At 39.7% G+C, this 19073-nt stretch overlaps 1 pseudogene; it reads left to right on the top strand.

The window, feature by feature from the left end:
• The first annotated feature begins 954 nt into the window (after positions 1 to 954).
• LOC121482298 lies at positions 955 to 1412 on the top strand (annotated as a pseudogene).
• The last annotated feature ends 17661 nt before the right edge of the window (positions 1413 to 19073 follow it).

The raw sequence follows: 19073 nt of genomic DNA, 5'->3' as shown, positions 1-19073 counted from the left end.
CTTGCCCCCTCCTCCGCAAATCTGCCTTTGACTAATGCCTACGGAACCTCTTCAAACAAAAGAAATGATAGGAAATACTGGAACTTGATGAAAGAAAGAACAGAATTGGTAAAAGTAAAGGTAAAAATAATAATTTTTTCTTCTTCCAATGAATTCTTTGTCATATCAGACTGTTGAAGCAAAAATTATATCTCTTGCAGTGTTCAATATTTGTAGATGAAATACTATAAAAGTATATTTAAAATACTATAAAAGTATATTTAAGAGGGTAAAAGGGCTCAAGTGGAAGCAGAGTTTCAGAACTTCACTTGAAGTGGTAAAACATTATCAGTATTCTGTGATTAGTTACATATGCATAATGGAATATCTAGGGAAACCACAAGAAAGCTGTACAATATAATGTATTTAAAGCAAGTATAATTGGGCAGCCAGGGTGGCTCAGCAGTTTGGCGCCTGCCTTCAGCTCAGGGCATGATCCTGGAGACCTGGGATTGAGTCCTGCATCCGGCTCCCTGCACGGAACCTGCTTCTCCCTCTGCCTGTGTCTGTGCCTCTCTCTCTCTCTCTCTCTCTCTCTCTGTGTGTGTGTGTGTGTGTGTGTCTCATGAATAAATAAAATCTTTTTAAAAATAAAATAAAACAATTAAAGAAAAATGAAATCCTAAAAAAAAAAACCCCACATGTAATAAACAAGAAGCCAAGGAAAGAGAAAAAGAAGATAGAAAAAGAGACAAAACAGGGACACTTGGGTGGCTCAGTAGTTGGTTAAGCATCTGCCTTTGGCTCAGGGCATGATCCTGGAGTCCCGGGATCGAGTCCCAAATTAGGCTTCCTGCATGGAGCCTGTTTCTCTCTCTGCCTGTGTCTCTGCCTCTCTCTCTATGCCTCTCATAAATAAATAAATTTAAAAAATCTTTTAAAAAGAGAAGAAGCGGGGGTGGCGGGACTGCGGAATCGCAGAGATGACTGAGGCTGATGTAAATCCGAAGGCCTACCCCCTTGCAGATGCCCACCTCACCAAGAAACTACTGGACCTTGTTCAGCAGTCATGTACTACAAGCAGCTTCGGAAAGGAGTTAACAGAGCCACCAAAACCCTTAACAGAGGCATCTCTGAGTTCATCGTGATGGCTGCAGATGCTGAGCCTCTGGAAATCATCCTGCACCTTCTGCTGCTGTGTGAAGATAAGAACGTGCCCTACATGTTTGTGCGCTCCAAGCAAGCCCTCGGGTGGGCCTGTGGGGTGTCCAGGCCTGTCATTGTCTGTTCTGTCACCATCAAAGAAGGCTCGCAGCTGAAGCAGCAGATCCAGTCCATTCAGTAGTCCATTGAAAGGCTCTTAGTGTAAACCACTGGCCTCTGTCCCACTCCTCACTGAGTCCAGTCCTCCCCCTGGGGTTGTGTATCATATCGTCTGTGTTCGCATGTAGTTTCTCCAGCTACCTTCTCTTACTAAATCCAGGTTTTGCATTTTTGTATTATTTTGTATTATTTTGTTTTTTGCATTTTGTATTATTTATTATATTTGTATTTTGTTTTGTAATATACATTCTGTATATTAATCCCCCACCCCACCTCCGTCTCTCATTCTACTCTCTCTCTACCATCCTATCCTCCCTTTTGAAAAATGAACTAATGCCGAGAACAGGAAGAAACAGAGTGGTGACACCATTCAGAAGCAGGGAAGAGCCTCGTTAGAGATCTGGTTCGAGCTCACTTCCTGTTGCGTGTAGGACATGATGGATGTAAACACCATTCACTTTGTATCCTTTGTGCCTAGAGTACAGAATCATTCCATATGTGTTTGGTCTCTAGGGGATTATGGATTATTAGGGGAGAAAGCATGTATTTTTTGAGGTTGTTAGATGTGTGTCCAAGTGTCATTTGCCAATATGCTCCTGCTGTTTGCTTTGGTAATGTGATATTCCCCTTTCCCCCAAATCCCAACCATGCCCCTGAGGGTGGCAGGGCAGCAGCATACCAAAGAGACGTGCTGCAAAATTCCAGAGGCTACCTGGGTGAGTTTGACATGGGACAGCAGATGTAAGGAGTTGAGAAGTGGCTAGAAAAAAAAAGAGGGTCCACTGACGCTGGAATGAAGTCTGAGCAAGTCACGGAGCCCTGAGTGGAAGCTACAGCAGAGACATTGGAATCAAGGAAACATCCTCTCTGGTGAATGGAGTTGTTTTCAATGGACACTTGGTACCAGCTCTGAGAGCCCTTATGCCTGTTTCCTGCCAGAATGTGGGTCAGATGTATGTATTCTTTATCACATCAGAAGGACAGTGCTAGTGTGTGATTCTTGTGAGCATCTTAATCAAGAAATATATTCATATTCCAAAAAAATAAAATAAAAAAATAAAAAGAGAGGAAGCAAATGGAGTACAAATAATATTGTAGACTTCAGTACTAACATATAAATAATAAACTTATTATTATTTATTTCTTCCAATAATTTGATTTAAATTCAAGTCAGCTAACATATAGTGTGGTATTTGTTTCAGGAATAGAATTTAGTGGTCCATCACTTACATATATCACCCAGTGCTCATTAAACAAGTGCCCTCCTTAATGCCCAACATCCATTTAGGCCATTCCTCCAGAAATCCTGTTTGATCTCTACAGCTAAGAGTCTCTAATGGTTTGCCTCTCTCTCTTTTTCTCCTATTTTATTTTTCCTTCCCTTCTCCTATGTTCATGTGTTTAGTTTCTTAAATTTCACATATACGTGTAATCCCAGGTTATTTATCTTTCTCTGACTGACTTATTTCCCTTAACATAATAACTCCATCTCCATCCATGTTGTTGCAAATTGCAAGATTCATATATATATATATAAAACCTATCGCACTACTTCATTAACCATTTATCAGTTAATGGGCATTTGGGTTATTTCTATAATTTGGCTATTGTTGATAGTGCCGCTAGAAGCATTGGGGTGTATATGCCATTTGAATCATATCTTTGTATGCTTTGGATACTCAGTAGTGCAATTGCTGAGTCTTAACATAGTTCTATTTTTAATTTTTTGAAGAACCTCTATACTGTTTTCCAGAGTGGTTGCACAAGTTTGCATTTCTACCAACACTATAAGAGGGTTCCCTTTTTTCTGTATCCTTACCAAGATCTGTTTCCTGAGTTGTTAATTTTAGCCATTCTGATAGGTGTGAGGTGGTATCTCATTGTGATTTTGATTTGTATTTAACTAAAGATGAATGATGTTGAGCATCTTTCATGCGTCTCTTAGTCATTTGTATGTCTTCTTTGGTGAAATGTCTGTTCATATCTTTTGTCCATTTGTTAACAGGATTATTTATATTAAGAGTGTTGAGTTTGATAAGTTCTTTATAGATTTTGGATACTAGCCCCTTTACCTGATATGTTATTTTCAAATATCTTCTCCTACTCCATAGCTTGCCTTTTAGGTTTACTGTTTCCTTTGCTGTGCAAAAACTTTTATATTGAAGTCCCAATAGTTAATTTACCCTTTTGTTTCTCTTGCTTTTGGAGATGTGTCTAGCAAGAAATTGTTGCAGCCAAGGTCAAAGAAGTTGCTGCCTGGGTTCTCAAGGATTGAGTTCCTGTCTCACATTTAGATCTTTCATTAATTTTGAATTTATTTTTGTGTATTATGTAAGAAAATGGTCCAGTTTCATTCTTCTGCATATGGCTGTCCAATTTTCCCAACACCATTTGTTGAAGAGATTTTTTTTCCGATTAGATATTCTTTCTTGCTTTGTGACACACTAGTTGACCATAGAGTTAAGGGTTCAATTCTGGGTTCTCTATTCTGTTCTACTAATCTATGTTTCTGTTTTTATGCCAGTACCAAAGTAACTTGATAATCACAGTTTTGTAATATAGCTTGAAGTCAGGGGTTGTGATATCTCCAACTTTGGTTTTCTTTTTCAATATTACTTTGCCTATTTGGGTTCTTTTCTGGTTCCATACAAATTTTAAAATTATTTGTTCTAGTTCTGTGATAGCTGATAGTGGTATTTTGATAGGGATTGCACTGAATGTGTAGATTGCTATCAGTAGTATAGACATTTTATCAATATTCTTCCAATCCATGAGCATGGAATTCTTTCCCATATATTTATGTCATCCTAAGCTTCTTTTATAAGTGTTCTATAGTTTTCAGAGTGCTGATCTTTTACCACTTTGGTTAGGTTTATTCCTAGGTATCTTATGATTTTTGGTGCAATTGCAAATGAAATAGATTATTTGATTTATCTTTCTGCTGCTTCGTTACTGAAGTACAGAAATGCAACAGATTTATGTACATTGATTTTATATCCTGAGACTTTGTTGAATTATATCAATTCTAGTAATTTTTATGGAATTCTTCAGATTTTCTATGTAGAGTTTAATGCCATCTGTGAAGAGTGAAAGTTTGACTTCTTTCTTGCAGATTTTAATGTCTTTTATTTCTCTTTGTTGTTTGATTGCTATAGCTAGGACTTCCAGTACTATGATGAACAACAATGATAACAGCAGCTATCCCTATCCTGTTTCTGACCCTAAAGGAAAGCAATCATTTTTCCCCCATTGAGGATGATATTAGCTGTGGGACTTTTGTGTATGGCATTTATGTTGTTGAGGTATGTTTTTTCTATCCCTACTGTCTTGAAGGTTTTGATCAAGAAAGGATGCTATATTTTGTCAATTTTTTTTCTGCTTCTGTTGAGAAGATCATATGGTTCTTATCCTTTATTTTATTAATGTGGTGTATCACATTGATTGATTTGCAAATATTGAACCACCACTACAGCCCAGGATTAAATCCCGCTTGATTGTGGTGAATGTACTGTTCAATTTGATTTGCTAGTATTTTGCTGAGAATTTTTAAATCCATATTCATTAGGGATATTGCTCTGTAATTCTCCTTTTAAGTGGGATCTTTAGTTTTTTAATCAAGGTAATGCTGGCCTCACAGGATTATTTTGGAAGTTTTCCTTCCATTTCTATTTTTTGGAACAGTTTCAGAAAAATCGGTATTAATTTTTCTTTACATGTTTGGTAGAATTCTCCTGGGAAGCCTCCAGCCTTGAAATTTTGTTTGTTGGGAGATTTTTTTCATTACTGATTCAATTACTTGTCTGGTTATGGGTCTGTTCAGATTTCCTATTTCTTCCTGTTTCAGTTTTGGTAGTTCATATGTTTCAAGTACTTTATCCATTTCTTCCAGATTGTCCAATTTGGTGGCATATAATTATTCATAATATTCTCTTATAATTGTATTTCTCCAGTGTTGGTTGTGATCTCTCTTCTTTCATTCATGATTTTGTTAACTTGGTCCTTCCTCTTTTCTTTTTGATAAATATGGATAGAGGTTTATCAATTTTGTTAATTCTTTCAAAGAACCAGCTGCTATTTTCGGTGATTTATTCTATTGTTTTCTTTTTTATTTCTATATCATTTATTTCTGCTCTAATCTTTATTATTTCCCTTCTTCTGTTTTTTGGCTTTATTTGGTGTTCATTTTTTAGCTGCTTTAGGTGTAAGGTTAGATTGTGTATTTGAGACTTTCGTGCTTTTTGAGGAAGGCCTGTATTGCTATACACTTTGCTCTTAAGACCACCTTTGATGCACCCCAAAGTTTTTGGACTGTTGTTTTCATTTTAATTTGCTTCTGTGTATTTTTAAATTTCTTCTTTCATTTTCTGGTTAACCCATTTATTTTTTAAGTAGGATGTTCTTTAGCCTCCATGTTGGCCTTTTCATTTTTTTTTCTTGTGGGTGATTTCAAGTTTCATAGTGTTGTGGTCTGAAAATAAGGTGGTATGGCCTCAATATTTATGTATTGGTTGAGGCCTGATTTGTGACCCAGTATGTGATCTCTTCTGGAGAATGTTCCATGTTCACTCAAAAATAATGTGTATTCCGCTCCTTTAGGATGATATGCTATGAACTTATCTGTTAAGACCATCTGATGCTGTGTGTCATTCAAAGATATTGTTTCCTTGTTGGTTTGCTGCTTAGATTATCTGTCCATTGCTGTAGGTGAGGTGTTAAAGTCCTTACTATCATTGCATTATTATCAATAAGTTATCAATAAATCAATAATTGATTTATATTTTTGGGTGTTCCCAAGTTGAGAGTGTAAATATTTGCAATTGTTAGATCTTCTTATTGTATATAACCCTTTAATATGATATAGTGCCCTTCTTCATCTCTTTGTACAATCATTGTTTTAAAATGTTGTAAGTATGGCTACTAGAGCTTTCTTTTTGATTTCTATTGGCATGATAAATGTTTCTTCACTCCCTCATTTTCAATCTGGAAGTGTTTTTGTTTCTAAAATGAGTTGCTTGTAAGGAGCATATCAATGTGTCTTTTTTCCCCCTCTGTTCTTTTATTCCATGTCTTTTGAATGGAGTATTTAATCCATTTACATTCAGAGTAATTATTGAGAGATATGAATTTAGAGCCATTTCATCACCTATATAGGCACCTTCATTATTTTCAATAATAATTTTATCTTCTGTATCACCTATTCATTCCTCTGATTCTTTCATCCTCATTTTGATTAAATCCAGTTCGTTTTAGATCTCAATTATAGCATTTTAAAATTTGGCTTAATTTTTATGTCTTTTTCTCTGCAGCAAGGTTTTTTTTTTCTGGTGTTTTCTATGCTTTTTAAAGCCCACTAGCATTCCTATGACTGTTGTTCTAAATTCTTGTTCAGATATATTGCTTATATCTGTTTTTAGCAAGTTCCTGGCTACAATTTCCTTTTGATTTTTCTCTTGGGGAAAATTCCTCCATCTTTCAACTTTGTCTAGTGGTTTTTGTTTGTTTTGTTTTCTTTTGTTTTTTAGTGCTATGAAAGCTTGTTATGTTTCCTGCTCCCGAGTGTAATGCTATAGTAAGAAGGGGTTGTACACTGTCCAAGGTCTGGTGCCAAAGAGGAGTTTCTGGTATATGCTGCACACTCTGCTATTGTGTTTGGCTGCTCTTTCCCACAGGTCAGTCCTCTGTGGAGTTTCTCCTTCCTTGCAGTGGGGAATGTTTGGACCTTTAACAAGGTATGCTTTGATTTGTTTTTTTAAATAAGCCAGATTAAAAAAAAATGCCTGATCTAATAAAACTGAAAAGGTAAAGGGAAAAAAACAACAAACCAAAAAGCAAAAATAAATAAATAAATAAATAAATAAGCTTGATTCCAAAGAAAAAGAAAGAAAAAAGAAAAGAAACTTGATCCAAAAAATGAGAAAAGGAAACAGACAAACAAGCAAACAAACAAACAAACAAAAAAACTATAAGACTGATTCCAGGGAAAAAATAAAAATAAACAAATAGCCTGGTTCTATTTCCACCATAACTGAAGGTGTTGCTTTGGAGCACTCTATGATCTGTAGATTTGGTAGATGCAGGGTAGCTGTGTTGGTCCACTGAGGGAGAGGCCTATTGTACTGGCTCATAGTCAGACCTGCCCTTCTAAAGATACTCCTGGAGGGTGCAGGGTGATGGGGTTTGGTGTAAATGGCTTCAGCCTCCACTGGAGGTGCTGTGTTGCTTGCTGAAATTCAACTGAGCTGGTGGGGAGGGGGTTAGAAAATGGCGCCATCCTGTCCTCTCCATCCAGGGAGGGGAACTTGTTCCTGCCACCGTTCAGAAAACTCTCACATAAATGTAAATAATTTCCTCCTCCTTTGCCTCAGGCTTCCGTTATTTATCTGCCCTCGACCTGTTCATGCCCAGGCCACTGGCATGACCAGTACCACAGTCATGTGTTTTATCTCTGGTCCACAGCTGGGATTCCAAACTCCAAATCTTAAAGGACCTGGAAAAGTGGGGACCCACTCCCCTCCCCCAGAGGAGAGCCTCACAGCATTGTACTAGGCTCTGTCTGTCCCAGAAAAGCAGTTGCATAGTCATGTGGGTGCCTAGGGTCTATGGTGAACTATAACAAATAGCTGTGATCAGGGGATCCACTTTGTGTGCACAACTCTGTCCCCTGCTGTTGAATGGTTGCTTAATGTTGCCTCCTGGATTCCTTGTCCTAAGAGAGGAAATATACCCTTTTCTAAAAGAACTCCAGTAAGGGAAACATTCTCTTCCAGTGTGATCCAGGGGGTCCTCACATCATGTTTTCCAGTGTCTACTCTGGGCCTCTATCCTCCCTCTTCCCAGGAGCACTCCAACAAATGGTGTGGACTTCTAAAACCTCAGAATTTGAGCTCCACTGTTTACAAGAAAACTTGCCATCATCAATTCCTCACAATTCCCTGGTCAATGGTTTTGAAGTGTTTTTCTTGGATGAATCCAACACACTAATCTCTCTCCCCCTACCCCCCTCTTTCTGTGTCTTCTCTCCATGAAAAGGGCTCCCTCCCCCTGCAGCACCACAACTATTCTTTCCTGCAGTTCATGTCTCTACACCTTGCACCTGCCATATTCTCTCCTTCTAATTGTGCAGATTGTTATCTTAATCCTCAGACTGATTTCCTAGTTGCTCAAAATGACTTGATGTTTATCTATGTTCAAGGGATAAGGTAAGTTCAGGGTCCCCATACTACTCTGCCACCTTAACTTCTCACCACCACCCCTATTTATAATAAACAAAATTATTATTTATAACTTTAGGTGAAAATGGTCAAAATGCCCCAAATAAAAGACAGAGATTGGCCAAGTGGATTTAAAAATTGACTACTATATGCTGTATGCAAGAAGTACACTGCAAGAAAAAAAGGATAGGTTGAAAGTAAAAAGATAGAAAAAGATATATCATGCTAACATTACTCAAAAAAGCAGGAATGGCTTTATTAGTATCAGAAAAAAGTAATGTCATAACAAAAAATATTGACAAAGAGGCACATTACATAATGATAAAGGATAAGCCCAACAAGACTTTGATATCCTATATGTGTATTCAACTAACAAGAGGGCTTCAAAATACATGATAGAAATCCTGATAAAGCTGAAAGGAAAAATAAATAAATTCATAAATATAGTTTGAGATTTCAAATCCCCATTACCAGTAATTGGTAGAACTACTAGATAGAAAATTAGCAAAGATATTAAACTCACAAATATATTAATTAATAGGATTTAATTGACAACTATATAACAGTTTACTCAATAACAGAAAAATACAAATTCTTTTCAAGTGCCCATGGAATGTTCACCAGGGTATATCATATCTTGGATATCCAACTTCAATTTATTTTTATTTTTATTTTTTTATTTTTTTTTTTTATTAACTTTTATTGGTGTTTAATTTACCAACATACAGAAAAACACCCAGTGCTCATCCCGTCAAGTGTCCACCTCAGTGCCCGTCACCCATTCCCCTCCAACACCCGCCCTCCTCCCCTTCCACCACCCCTAGTTCGTTTCCCCGAGTTAGGAGTCTTTATGTTCTGTCTCCCTTCCTGATATTTCCCAACATTTCTTTTCCCTTCCTTTATATTCCCTTTCACTATTATTCATATTCCCCAAATGAATGAGAACATACACTGTTTGTCCTTCTCCGATTGACTTATTTCACTCAGCATAATACCCTCCAGTTCCATCCACGTTGAAGCAAATGGTGGGTATTTGTCGTTTCTAATTGCTGAGTAATATTCCATTGTATACATAAACCACATTTTCTTTATCCATTCATCTTTCGATGGACACCGAGGCTCCTTCCACAGTTTGGCTATTGTGGCCATTGCTGATAGAAACATCGGGGTGCAGGTGTCCCGACGTTTCATTGCATCTGAATCTTTGGGGTAAATCCCCAACAGTGCAATTGCTGGGTCGTAGGGCAGGTCTATTTTTAACTCTTTGAGGAACCTCCACACAGTTTTCCAGAGTGGCTGCACCAGTTCACATTCCCACCAACAGTGTAAGAGGGTTCCCTTTTCTCCGCATCCTCTCCAACATTTGTTGTTTCCTGCCTTGTTAATTTTCCCCATTCTCACTGGTGTGAGGTGGTATCTCATTGTGGTTTTGATTTGTATTTCCCTGATGGCAAGTGATGCAGAGCATTTTCTCATGTGCATGTTGGCCATGTCCATGTCTTCCTCTGTGAGATTTCTCTTCATGTCTTTTGCCCATTTCATGATTGGATTGTTTGTTTCTTTGGTGTTGAGTTTAATAAGTTCTTTATAGATTTTGGAAACTAGCCCTTTATCTGATATGTCATTTGCAAATATCTTCTCCCATTCTGTAGGTTGTCTTTTAGTTTTGTTGACTGTATCCTTTGCTGTGCAAAAGCTTCTTATCTTGATGAAGTCCCAATAGTTCATTTTTGCTTTTGTTTCTTTTGCCTTCGTGGATGTATCTTGCAAGAAGTTACTGTGGCCAAGTTCAAAAAGGGTGTTGCCTGTGTTCTCCTCTAGGATTTTGATGGAATCTTGTCTCACATTTAGATCTCTCATCCATTTTGAGTTTATCTTTGTGTATGGTGAAAGAGAGTGGTCCAGTTTCATTCTTCTGCATGTGGATGTCCAATTTTCCCAGCACCATTTATTGAAGAGACTGTCTTTCTTCCAATGGATAGTCTTTCCTCCTTTATCGAATATTAGATGGCCGTACATTTCAGGGTCCACTTCTGGGTTCTCTATTCTGTTCCATTGATCTATGTGTCTGTTTTTGTGCCAGTACCACACTGTCTTGATGACCACAGCTTTGTAATACAACCTGAAATCTGGCATTGTGATGCCCCCAGCTAAGGTTTTCTTTTTTAATATTCCCCTGGCTATTCGGGGTCTTTTCTGATTCCACACAAATCTTAAAATAATTTGTTCTAACTCTCTGAAGAAAGTCCATGGTATTTTGATAGGGATTGCATTAAACGTATAAATTGCCCTGGGTAACATTGACATTTTTACAATATTAATTCTGCCAATCCATGAGCATGGAATATTTTTCCATCTCTTTGTGTCTTCCTCAATTTCTTTCAGAAGTGTTCTATAGTTTTTAGGGTATAGATCTTTTACCTCTTTGGTTAGGTTTATTCCTAGGTATCTTATGCTTTTGGGTGCAATTGTAAATGGGATTGACTCCTTAATTTCTCTTTCTTCAGTCTCATTGTTAGTGTATAGAAATGCCATTGATTTCTGGGCATTGATTTTGTATCCTGCCACGCTACCAAATTGCTGTATGAGTTCTAGCAATCTGGGGGTGGAGGCTTTTGGGTTTTCTATGTAGAGTATCATGTCATCGGCGAAGAGGGAGAGTTTGACTTCTTCTTTGCCAATTTGAATGCCTTTAATGTCTTTTTGTTGTCTGATTGCTGAGGCGAGGACTTCCAGAACTATGTTGAACAGCAGTGGTGAGAGTGGACATCCCTGTCTTGTTCCTGATCTTAGGGGAAAGGCTCCCAGTGCTTCCCCATTGAGAATGATATTTGCTGTGGGCTTTTCGTAGATGGCTTTTAAGATGTCGAGGAAAGTTCCCTCTATCCCAACACTCTGAAGGGTTTTGATCAGGAATGGATGCTGTATTTTGTCAAATGCTTTCTCTGCATCTAATGAGAGTATCATATGGTTCTTGGTTTTTCTCTTGCTGATATGATGAATCACATTGATGGTTTTACGAGTGTTGAACCAGCCTTGTGTCCCAGGGATAAATCCTACTTGGTCATGGTGAATAATTTTCTTAATATGTTGTTGGATCCTATTGGCTAGTATCTTGTTGAGAATTTTTGCATCCATGTTCATCAGGGATATTGGTCTGTAATTCTCCTTTTTGGTGGGGTCTTTGTCTGGTTTCGGAATTAAGGTGATGCTGGCCTCATAGAACGAATTTGGAAGTACTCCATCTCTTTCTATCTTTCCAAACAGCTTTAGTAGAATAGGTATGATTTCTTCTTTAAACGTTTGGTAGAATTCCCCTGGGAAGCCATCTGGCCCTGGACTCTTGTGTCTTGGGAGGTTTTTGATGACTGCTTCAATTTCCTCCCTGGTTATTGGCCTGTTCAGGTTTTCTATTTCTTCCTGCTCTAGTTTTGGTAGTTTGTGGCTTTCCAGGAATGCGTCCATTTCTTCTAGATTTCCTAATTTATTGGCGTACAGCTGTTCATAATATGTTTTTAAAATCGTTTGTATTTCCTTGGTGTTGGTAGTGATGTCCCCTTTCTCATTCATGATTTTATTAATTTGAGTCTTCTCTCTCTTCTTTTTAATAAGGTTGGCTAATGGTTTATCTATCTTATTAATTCTTTCAAAGAACCAACTCCTGGTTCTGTTGATCTGTTCCACAGTTCTTTTGGTCTCGATATCATTGAGTTCTGCTCGAATTTTAATTAACTCTCTTCTTCTGCTGGGGGTGGGGTCTATTTGTTGCTTTTTCTCTAGTTCCTTTATGTGTAAGGTGAGCTTTTGAATTTGAGATCTTTCCAGTTTTTGAATGTATGCTTGTATTGCGATGTATTTCCCCCTCAGGACTGCTTTTGCTGCATCCCAAAGATTTTGAACGGTTGTATCTTCATTTTCATTAGTTTCCATGAATCTTTTTAATTCTTCCTTAATTTCCTGGTTGACCTTTTCATCTTTTAGCAGGATGGTCCTTAACCTCCACGTGTTTGTGGTCCTTCCATATTTCTTGTTGTGATTAAGTTCTAATTTCAAGGCATTATGGTCTGAGAATATACAGGGGACTATCCCGATCTTTTGGTATCGGTTCAGACCCGATTTGTGACCCAGTATGTGGTCTATTCTGGAGAAAGTTCCATGTGCACTTGAGAAGAATGTGTATTCAGTTGAGTTTGGATGTAAAGTTCTGTAGATATCTGTGAAATCCATCTGGTCCAGTGTATCATTTAAAGCTCTCGTTTCTTTGGAGATATTGTGCTTAGAAGACCTATCCAGGGTAGAAAGAGCTAGATTGAAGTCACCAAGTATAAGTGTATTATTATCAAGGTATTTCTTGAGTTTGGTTATTAATTGGTTTAAATATTTGGCAGCTCCCACATTCGGGGCATATATATTGAGGAGTGTTAAGTCCTCTTGTTGGATAGATCCTTTGAGTATGAGATAGTGTCCCTCTTCATCTCTCACTATAGTCTTCGGGGTAAATTTTAATTTATCTGATATAAGGATGGCAACCCCTGCTTTCTTTTGAGGACCATTTGAATGGTAAATGGTTCTCCAACCTTTTATTTTCAGGTTGTAGGTGTCCTTCTGTCTAAAATGAGTCTCTTGTAGACAGCAAATAGATGGGTCCTGCTTTTTTATCCAGTCTGAAACCCTGCGCCTTTTGATGGGGTCATTAAGCCCGTTCACATTCAGAGTTACTATTGATAGATATGAGTTTAGTGTCATCATATCTATTCAGTCCTTGTTTTTGTGGATTGTTCCACTGAACTTCTTCTTAAAGGGGAATTTTAAGAGTCCCCCTTAAAATTTCTTGCAGAGCTGGTTTGGAGGTTACATATTCTTTCAGTTCCTGCCTGTCTTGGAAGCTCTTTATCTCTCCTTCCATTTTGAATGAAAGCCTTGCGGGGTAAAGTATTCTTGGTTGCATGTTCTTTTCATTTAGGACCCTGAATATATCCTGCCAGCCCTTTCTGGCCTGCCAGGTCTCTGTGGAGAGGTCTGCTGTTACCCTAATATTCCTCCCCATAAAAGTCAGGGACTTTTTTTCTCTTGCTGCTTTAAGGATCTTCTCCTTATCTTTGGAATTTGCAAGCTTCACTATTAAATGTCGAGGTGTTGAACGGTTTTTGTTGATTTTAGGGGGGGATCTCTCTATTTCCTGGATCTGAATGCCTGTTTCCCTTCCCAGATTCGGAAAGTTTTCAGCTAGGATTTGTTCAAATACATATTCTGGCCCTCTGTCCCTTTCCGCGCCCTCGGGAACCCCAATTAAACGTAGGTTTTTCTTCCTCAGGCTATCATTTATTTCCCTTAATCTATCCTCATGGTCTTTTAATTGCCTGTCTCTTTTTTCCTCAGTTTCCCTCTTTGCCATCAACTTGTCTTCTATGTCACTCACTCGTTCTTCCACCTCGTCAAGCCTCGTCGTTAGGACTTCTAGCTTGGATTGCATCTCATTTAATTGATTTTTAATTTCTGCCTGATTAGATCTAAATTCTGCAGTCATGAAGTCTCTTGAGTCCTTTATGGTTTTTTCTAGAGCCACCAGTAGCTGTAAAATAGTGCTTCTGAATTGGCTTTCTGACATTGAATTGTAATCCATATTTTGTAACTCTGTGGGAGAGTGGGCTGTTTCTGATTCTTTTTTTTGAGGGGTTTTCCTTCTAGTCATTTTGCTCAGTGCAGAGTGGCCAAAAACAAGTTGTATTGGGAAAAGGAGAAAAAGAGAGAGAAGGAAAGAAAAGAGAAAAAGAAAAAAGAGAAAGAAGAAAAAAATAGGGGAAAAAGAGAAGAAAAAGAAAGAAAAAGAAAGAAAGGAGAAAAAAGAAAAAAGGGGGGGTGGGGGAAGCAATCAGAAATCAAGAAGAAAGAGAGAAAAAAAAAGCGCAAAACAAAACAAAAAAAAAAACAAAAACAAAAACAAAAAAACAAAAAACAAAAAAAACCACGGGGGAGTATCTTCCGATTCTGTGTAGTTTAAGTCCCTTGACTTCCCTTGGAACTGGTCCGTCTCGCTGGTCTTCTGGGGGAGGGGCCTGCTGTGCTGATTCTCAGGTGTTGGCACTTGGGGGAGCTGCTCTGCCCCTGCCTGGTGCAGGGCTCGGTGGGGGTTGTTCACCCCGTGAGGCCCCGGGAGGAAGCCACAGTGGCGGGGGCAGCTCTGGGACCCTGGATCCAGCCCCCGCAGTAGCTCCGGGGCTCTCCTTCTGCAGGGCCTGGGGGCTCCCGGGCGGGGCCGCTGATCTGCTCAGTTCCAGGCAGGAGCGTCCTTGCTGTCCTGGGCCCTCCCGGCCTCTGCCTGTCCCGGGGGAGGCCGGATCCTGGGCTGTGTCCCGGCGCCCTGTGCTCCGGGGCCTGCGCTGTTGGATTCGCGCTCCCGGCGGTGCAGCCCCCTCCGCGGAGCCGCCGCCCGAGCCTCTCCGATCTGTTCCCGGAGCCGCGCAGCCCCCTCCGCGCGGAGCTTCTTCCTCTGCGCGAGCCGCCGCCGCTGAGCTGTTCCCGGAGCCGCGCAGCCCCCTCCGCGGAGCCGCAGCCCGAGCCCCTCCGAGCTGTTCCCGGAGCCGCGCAGCCCCCTCCGCGGAGCCGCCGCCCGAGCCCCTCCGAGCTGTTCCCGGAGCCGCGCAGCCCCCTCCGCGCGGAGCTTCTTCCTCTGCCCGAGCCGCCGCCGCCGAGCTGTTCCCGGAGCCGCGCAGCCCCCTCCGCGGAGCCGCCGCCCGAGCCCCTCCGAGCTGCTCCGGGTCCCGCCGAGCGCTGCAGCCCTTAGGGAGCTCGGCGCACTCTCCGGGGCGCGGTTCCTCTGTTACTGTCCCAGGGAGCCCGAGGGCGTCCCCGCCTTTCTGGGGATCCTGCTCCAATTCCCGGGGAGCCCCTTTCCGCGGGGAAGGTTGGTGCAGCTCCTGCTCCTCCGGGCCGGGGCTCTCCTGTCCTGGGGACACTCGCCCCGGCCTCAGCCCGGCTCCTCGGGGCCCCTCCCCCTTGGAGGCCTTTTGTTCCTTTATTTCTTTTTCCCCGTCTTCCTACCTGATAGAAGCGCGAACTCTTCTCACTGTAGCGTTCCAGCTGGTCTCTCTTTAAATCTCAGGCCGAATTCGTAGGTTTTCAGGATGATTGGATGGTTTTCTAGGTAATTTGCTGAGGACAGGTGACCTGGAGACCCTACTCCTCCGCCATCTTGCCCCTCCCCTCCAATTTATTTTTAAAAGTTGAAATAATACAAATATTTTCCTGATCATAATAGATACAAAGTAGATATGGTAACAGAAAGGCACCAGGAAGATATATAAATATAGGAAATGTGAATATGTATATACTTTAAATTATATATATATACATATATATGTATATATATATTTTTTTTAAAAAAACAAAGAAGAAATTTTAAGGAAAGAGATCAAAGTCTAAAGAAAATAAAACACTGAATAGAACTGGATGAAAATGAAATAAAACATATAAAGTTTTTGGGATATAACTAAAGCAGAGTTGTAAAGGAAATTTAAAGTACAAAATGCTCATATTAGAAAAGAAAGTAGTCAAGAAAGGAGGAAAGGATAAAGAAACTCAAAGCAAGCAAAAAGAAATATGTAGTAAGGAAATAAATCAATGAGATTGCTAACAGGAAAATAATAAAGAAAATAAAACATTAGCTAGTTATTCAAAACTTCTGATACAATTCATGAATCTCTAGCAAAACCGAAAAAGATACAAGCAGAAAAGGCACTGATAGCCAAAATCAAGATTTAAACAGGGATGCCATTACAGAACTAGCAACTGAAAACAATAATATAAATAATTTTATGGTATTAAATGGGGAATTTAAAAGAAACGGACCAATTCTTGAAAATCATATAACTACCCAAACTCAACAAAAATGAGGTAGTATGAATTGTCCTATAACAATTAAGAGTATATAAGTTGTAATTAAAAAACTTCAAACAAAATTAGAGTACCAGATGGTTTCACTGGACAATTCTATAAAATATTTATGAACACCAATAGTACACATTTTTTTCCAATTACCTTCTATTCATTCTATTGGTAAAGGACCAAGAAAGAATTCTTGAGACATCTTTGGGGCAAAATGGTGGTTTTATTAAAGCACAGACAGGACATGTGGGCAGAAAGAGCTGTTGCACCAGGATTCTGAGGAGTGGCAGATTATATACGTGGGAATTGGGAGAAGTAAGTAAAAAGGAAGTTTCAAAAGTATTTTCAAGCACTAAAGAGGACTTACAAGATATTGGAGGTCTTGCCAATGTCAAGGTTGTTTTTCCCTCTAGCAAGACTACATTAAGTCAGTTGGGAACTTCCTGGAGGAATGTCACACATATCTCACCCAGGAGTGGTTGCAGCGGGGTACAGGGTGTCAGCTTGTGTTTTGTTCTCAGCTAACCTTCTATTCCCTTAACAACATAAACTTTGATATCTTTAGGAGAATGTGATTTACTTATTTGAATAATTTCAAGGGCATACAGTAAGGTTAAACCCATTAATTTGAGGACTGAGTGGGTGGCAGCTGGTCTGGTTGATAGGGGAACCATCTAGGTCAGGAAACTTTCCCTTTGGATTGGGGATCTATCTGGTAAATGCAGGAGAATGCATGGCTAAGCCTTTGAGACCATATGAACCTGAAAGTTTAGAAAGTCATTATACACTAATAATAAAACCAGACAAAGGCAGGGACAAAAAGAAAGTTACAAACCAATCTCTCTCAAGAACTTAAATGCAAAAAAGAATCAATATAACATAAGGAAACTGAAATCAGTGATGTATAAAAAGAATTATGCAATATGACCAAGTGGGATTTATTCCAAGTATTCAAGATCGGCTCAACATTAAAAAATCAATCAATGTGGCAAGGTTGACACAAGCTGTTTAACTTGCTCAAAATAAGTCCCACAGCCTTCTGCTCTGGTAAGAATGCCCTTCTCAGTTAAGCTGACTCAGTCCCAGCACAGCAGGCCCCTCCCCTAGAAGACCAGTGCAAGCCAATATCCACATCACATCTCTAAAGCCTGGAGTTTTAAAGTCAGAAGCCTTGGCAGGGATAGAGCCAGAAGGCACTGTGTTGCTCCTGGAGAGAAAGCAGGCAAAAAATCTGGAGGCAGACAGTGTGGAAACAGCAATCCAAAAGATGCCTGGGACATGCAGCAGGGAGATAATTTTCTCATCTCAAAATGCTTCCCTGAGAACAGCATGCACAAAGACCTCTTTTTGGGGTAAAAGGAACTGGATGGTATCATTTCCCTCTCTCTCCCAGCAAAACAAACAAAACAAAACACCCAACAAAACAGAGCCACCTGCAGGAAACAGCACAGTGCTGACACAGCCAAGTTAGCTTGCTAACAAGTCTCACACCCCTGCACTCTGGAAGGACTGCTCTTCTCAGTCAAGCTGCCTGAGTCCCATCACTACAGGGCCCTATCCTAGAAGAACAGCAGAATCCACTGCCCATACCACATCTCCTGACCAAATTCTGCAGGGCTTCTTCTCTATTGGAAGGAGTATCAGGCTTCATTGAACAAACAGACAAGTGCATATCTAGTAAAAACTCCTCACATTCTGGTCAAGGACCAAACACTGACTACTGCAGACAAGATCTTCTGGAGAAGACTGGCCTGAAGAGTAAAATAGCCAAAAAAAAAAAAAAAAAAAAAAAAAAAAACAAAAACAACAGCAGAGCACACATAGCACACACCATAGATATTTCCTGAAGGACCAGGCACTGGATACTACATAGCCTCTTCTTCATAAAGCCATTACTCTCAGGAGCAGGAAACTCAGCTGGCTTTTCTAACACAGAAGAAGGTAGAAACTTAGACAAAATGCCATGATGGAGGAATTTATGTCATTTGTTCCAGTTATTAAACGTGTAAGACCTGATGAATTTATTTTATTTTGATTTTTTTTAATTGTGTTTTTTAACAAAGCTTACACCCATTTTGCAAATGCCTTGCCCAATCTGACCCCAACCTTGAAACCTTCCCCTGTCATTTCAGATAGGTGTCTCATTTTTGTTCACTGATATTTCACTCATTTATCTGATTTCCCTTTTCCCTTTCCTAATTTTATATGCAAAAGTACTGTGAGACCAAAATGTTTGTCCTTTTTTGATGGACTTATTTCTCACATAATCTCTCATCCATTTGAGTTTATTTCTTTGTGTATGGTAAAAGAAGGTCCATTTCATTCTTCTGATGTGGATGTCCAATTTTCCCAGCACCATTTATTGAAGAGACTGTCTTTCTTCCAATGGATAGTCTTTCCTCCTTTATCGAATATTAGATGGCCGTACATTTCAGGGTCCACTTCTGGGTTCTCTATTCTGTTCCATTGATCTATGTGTCTGTTTTTGTGCCAGTACCACACTGTCTTGATGACCACAGCTTTGTAATACAACCTGAAATCTGGCATTGTGATGCCCCCAGCTAAGGTTTTCTTTTTTAATATTCCCCTGGCTATTCGGGGTCTTTTCTGATTCCACACAAATCTTAAAATAATTTGTTCTAACTCTCTGAAGAAAGTCCATGGTATTTTGATAGG

This window comes from Vulpes lagopus, chromosome X (assembly GCF_018345385.1).
Source record: "Vulpes lagopus strain Blue_001 chromosome X, ASM1834538v1, whole genome shotgun sequence".
Classification (NCBI taxonomy): domain Eukaryota; kingdom Metazoa; phylum Chordata; class Mammalia; order Carnivora; family Canidae; genus Vulpes; species Vulpes lagopus.
Note: the sequence above shows the minus strand (reverse complement) of the source record. Positions and strands in the feature narration are given on the sequence as shown.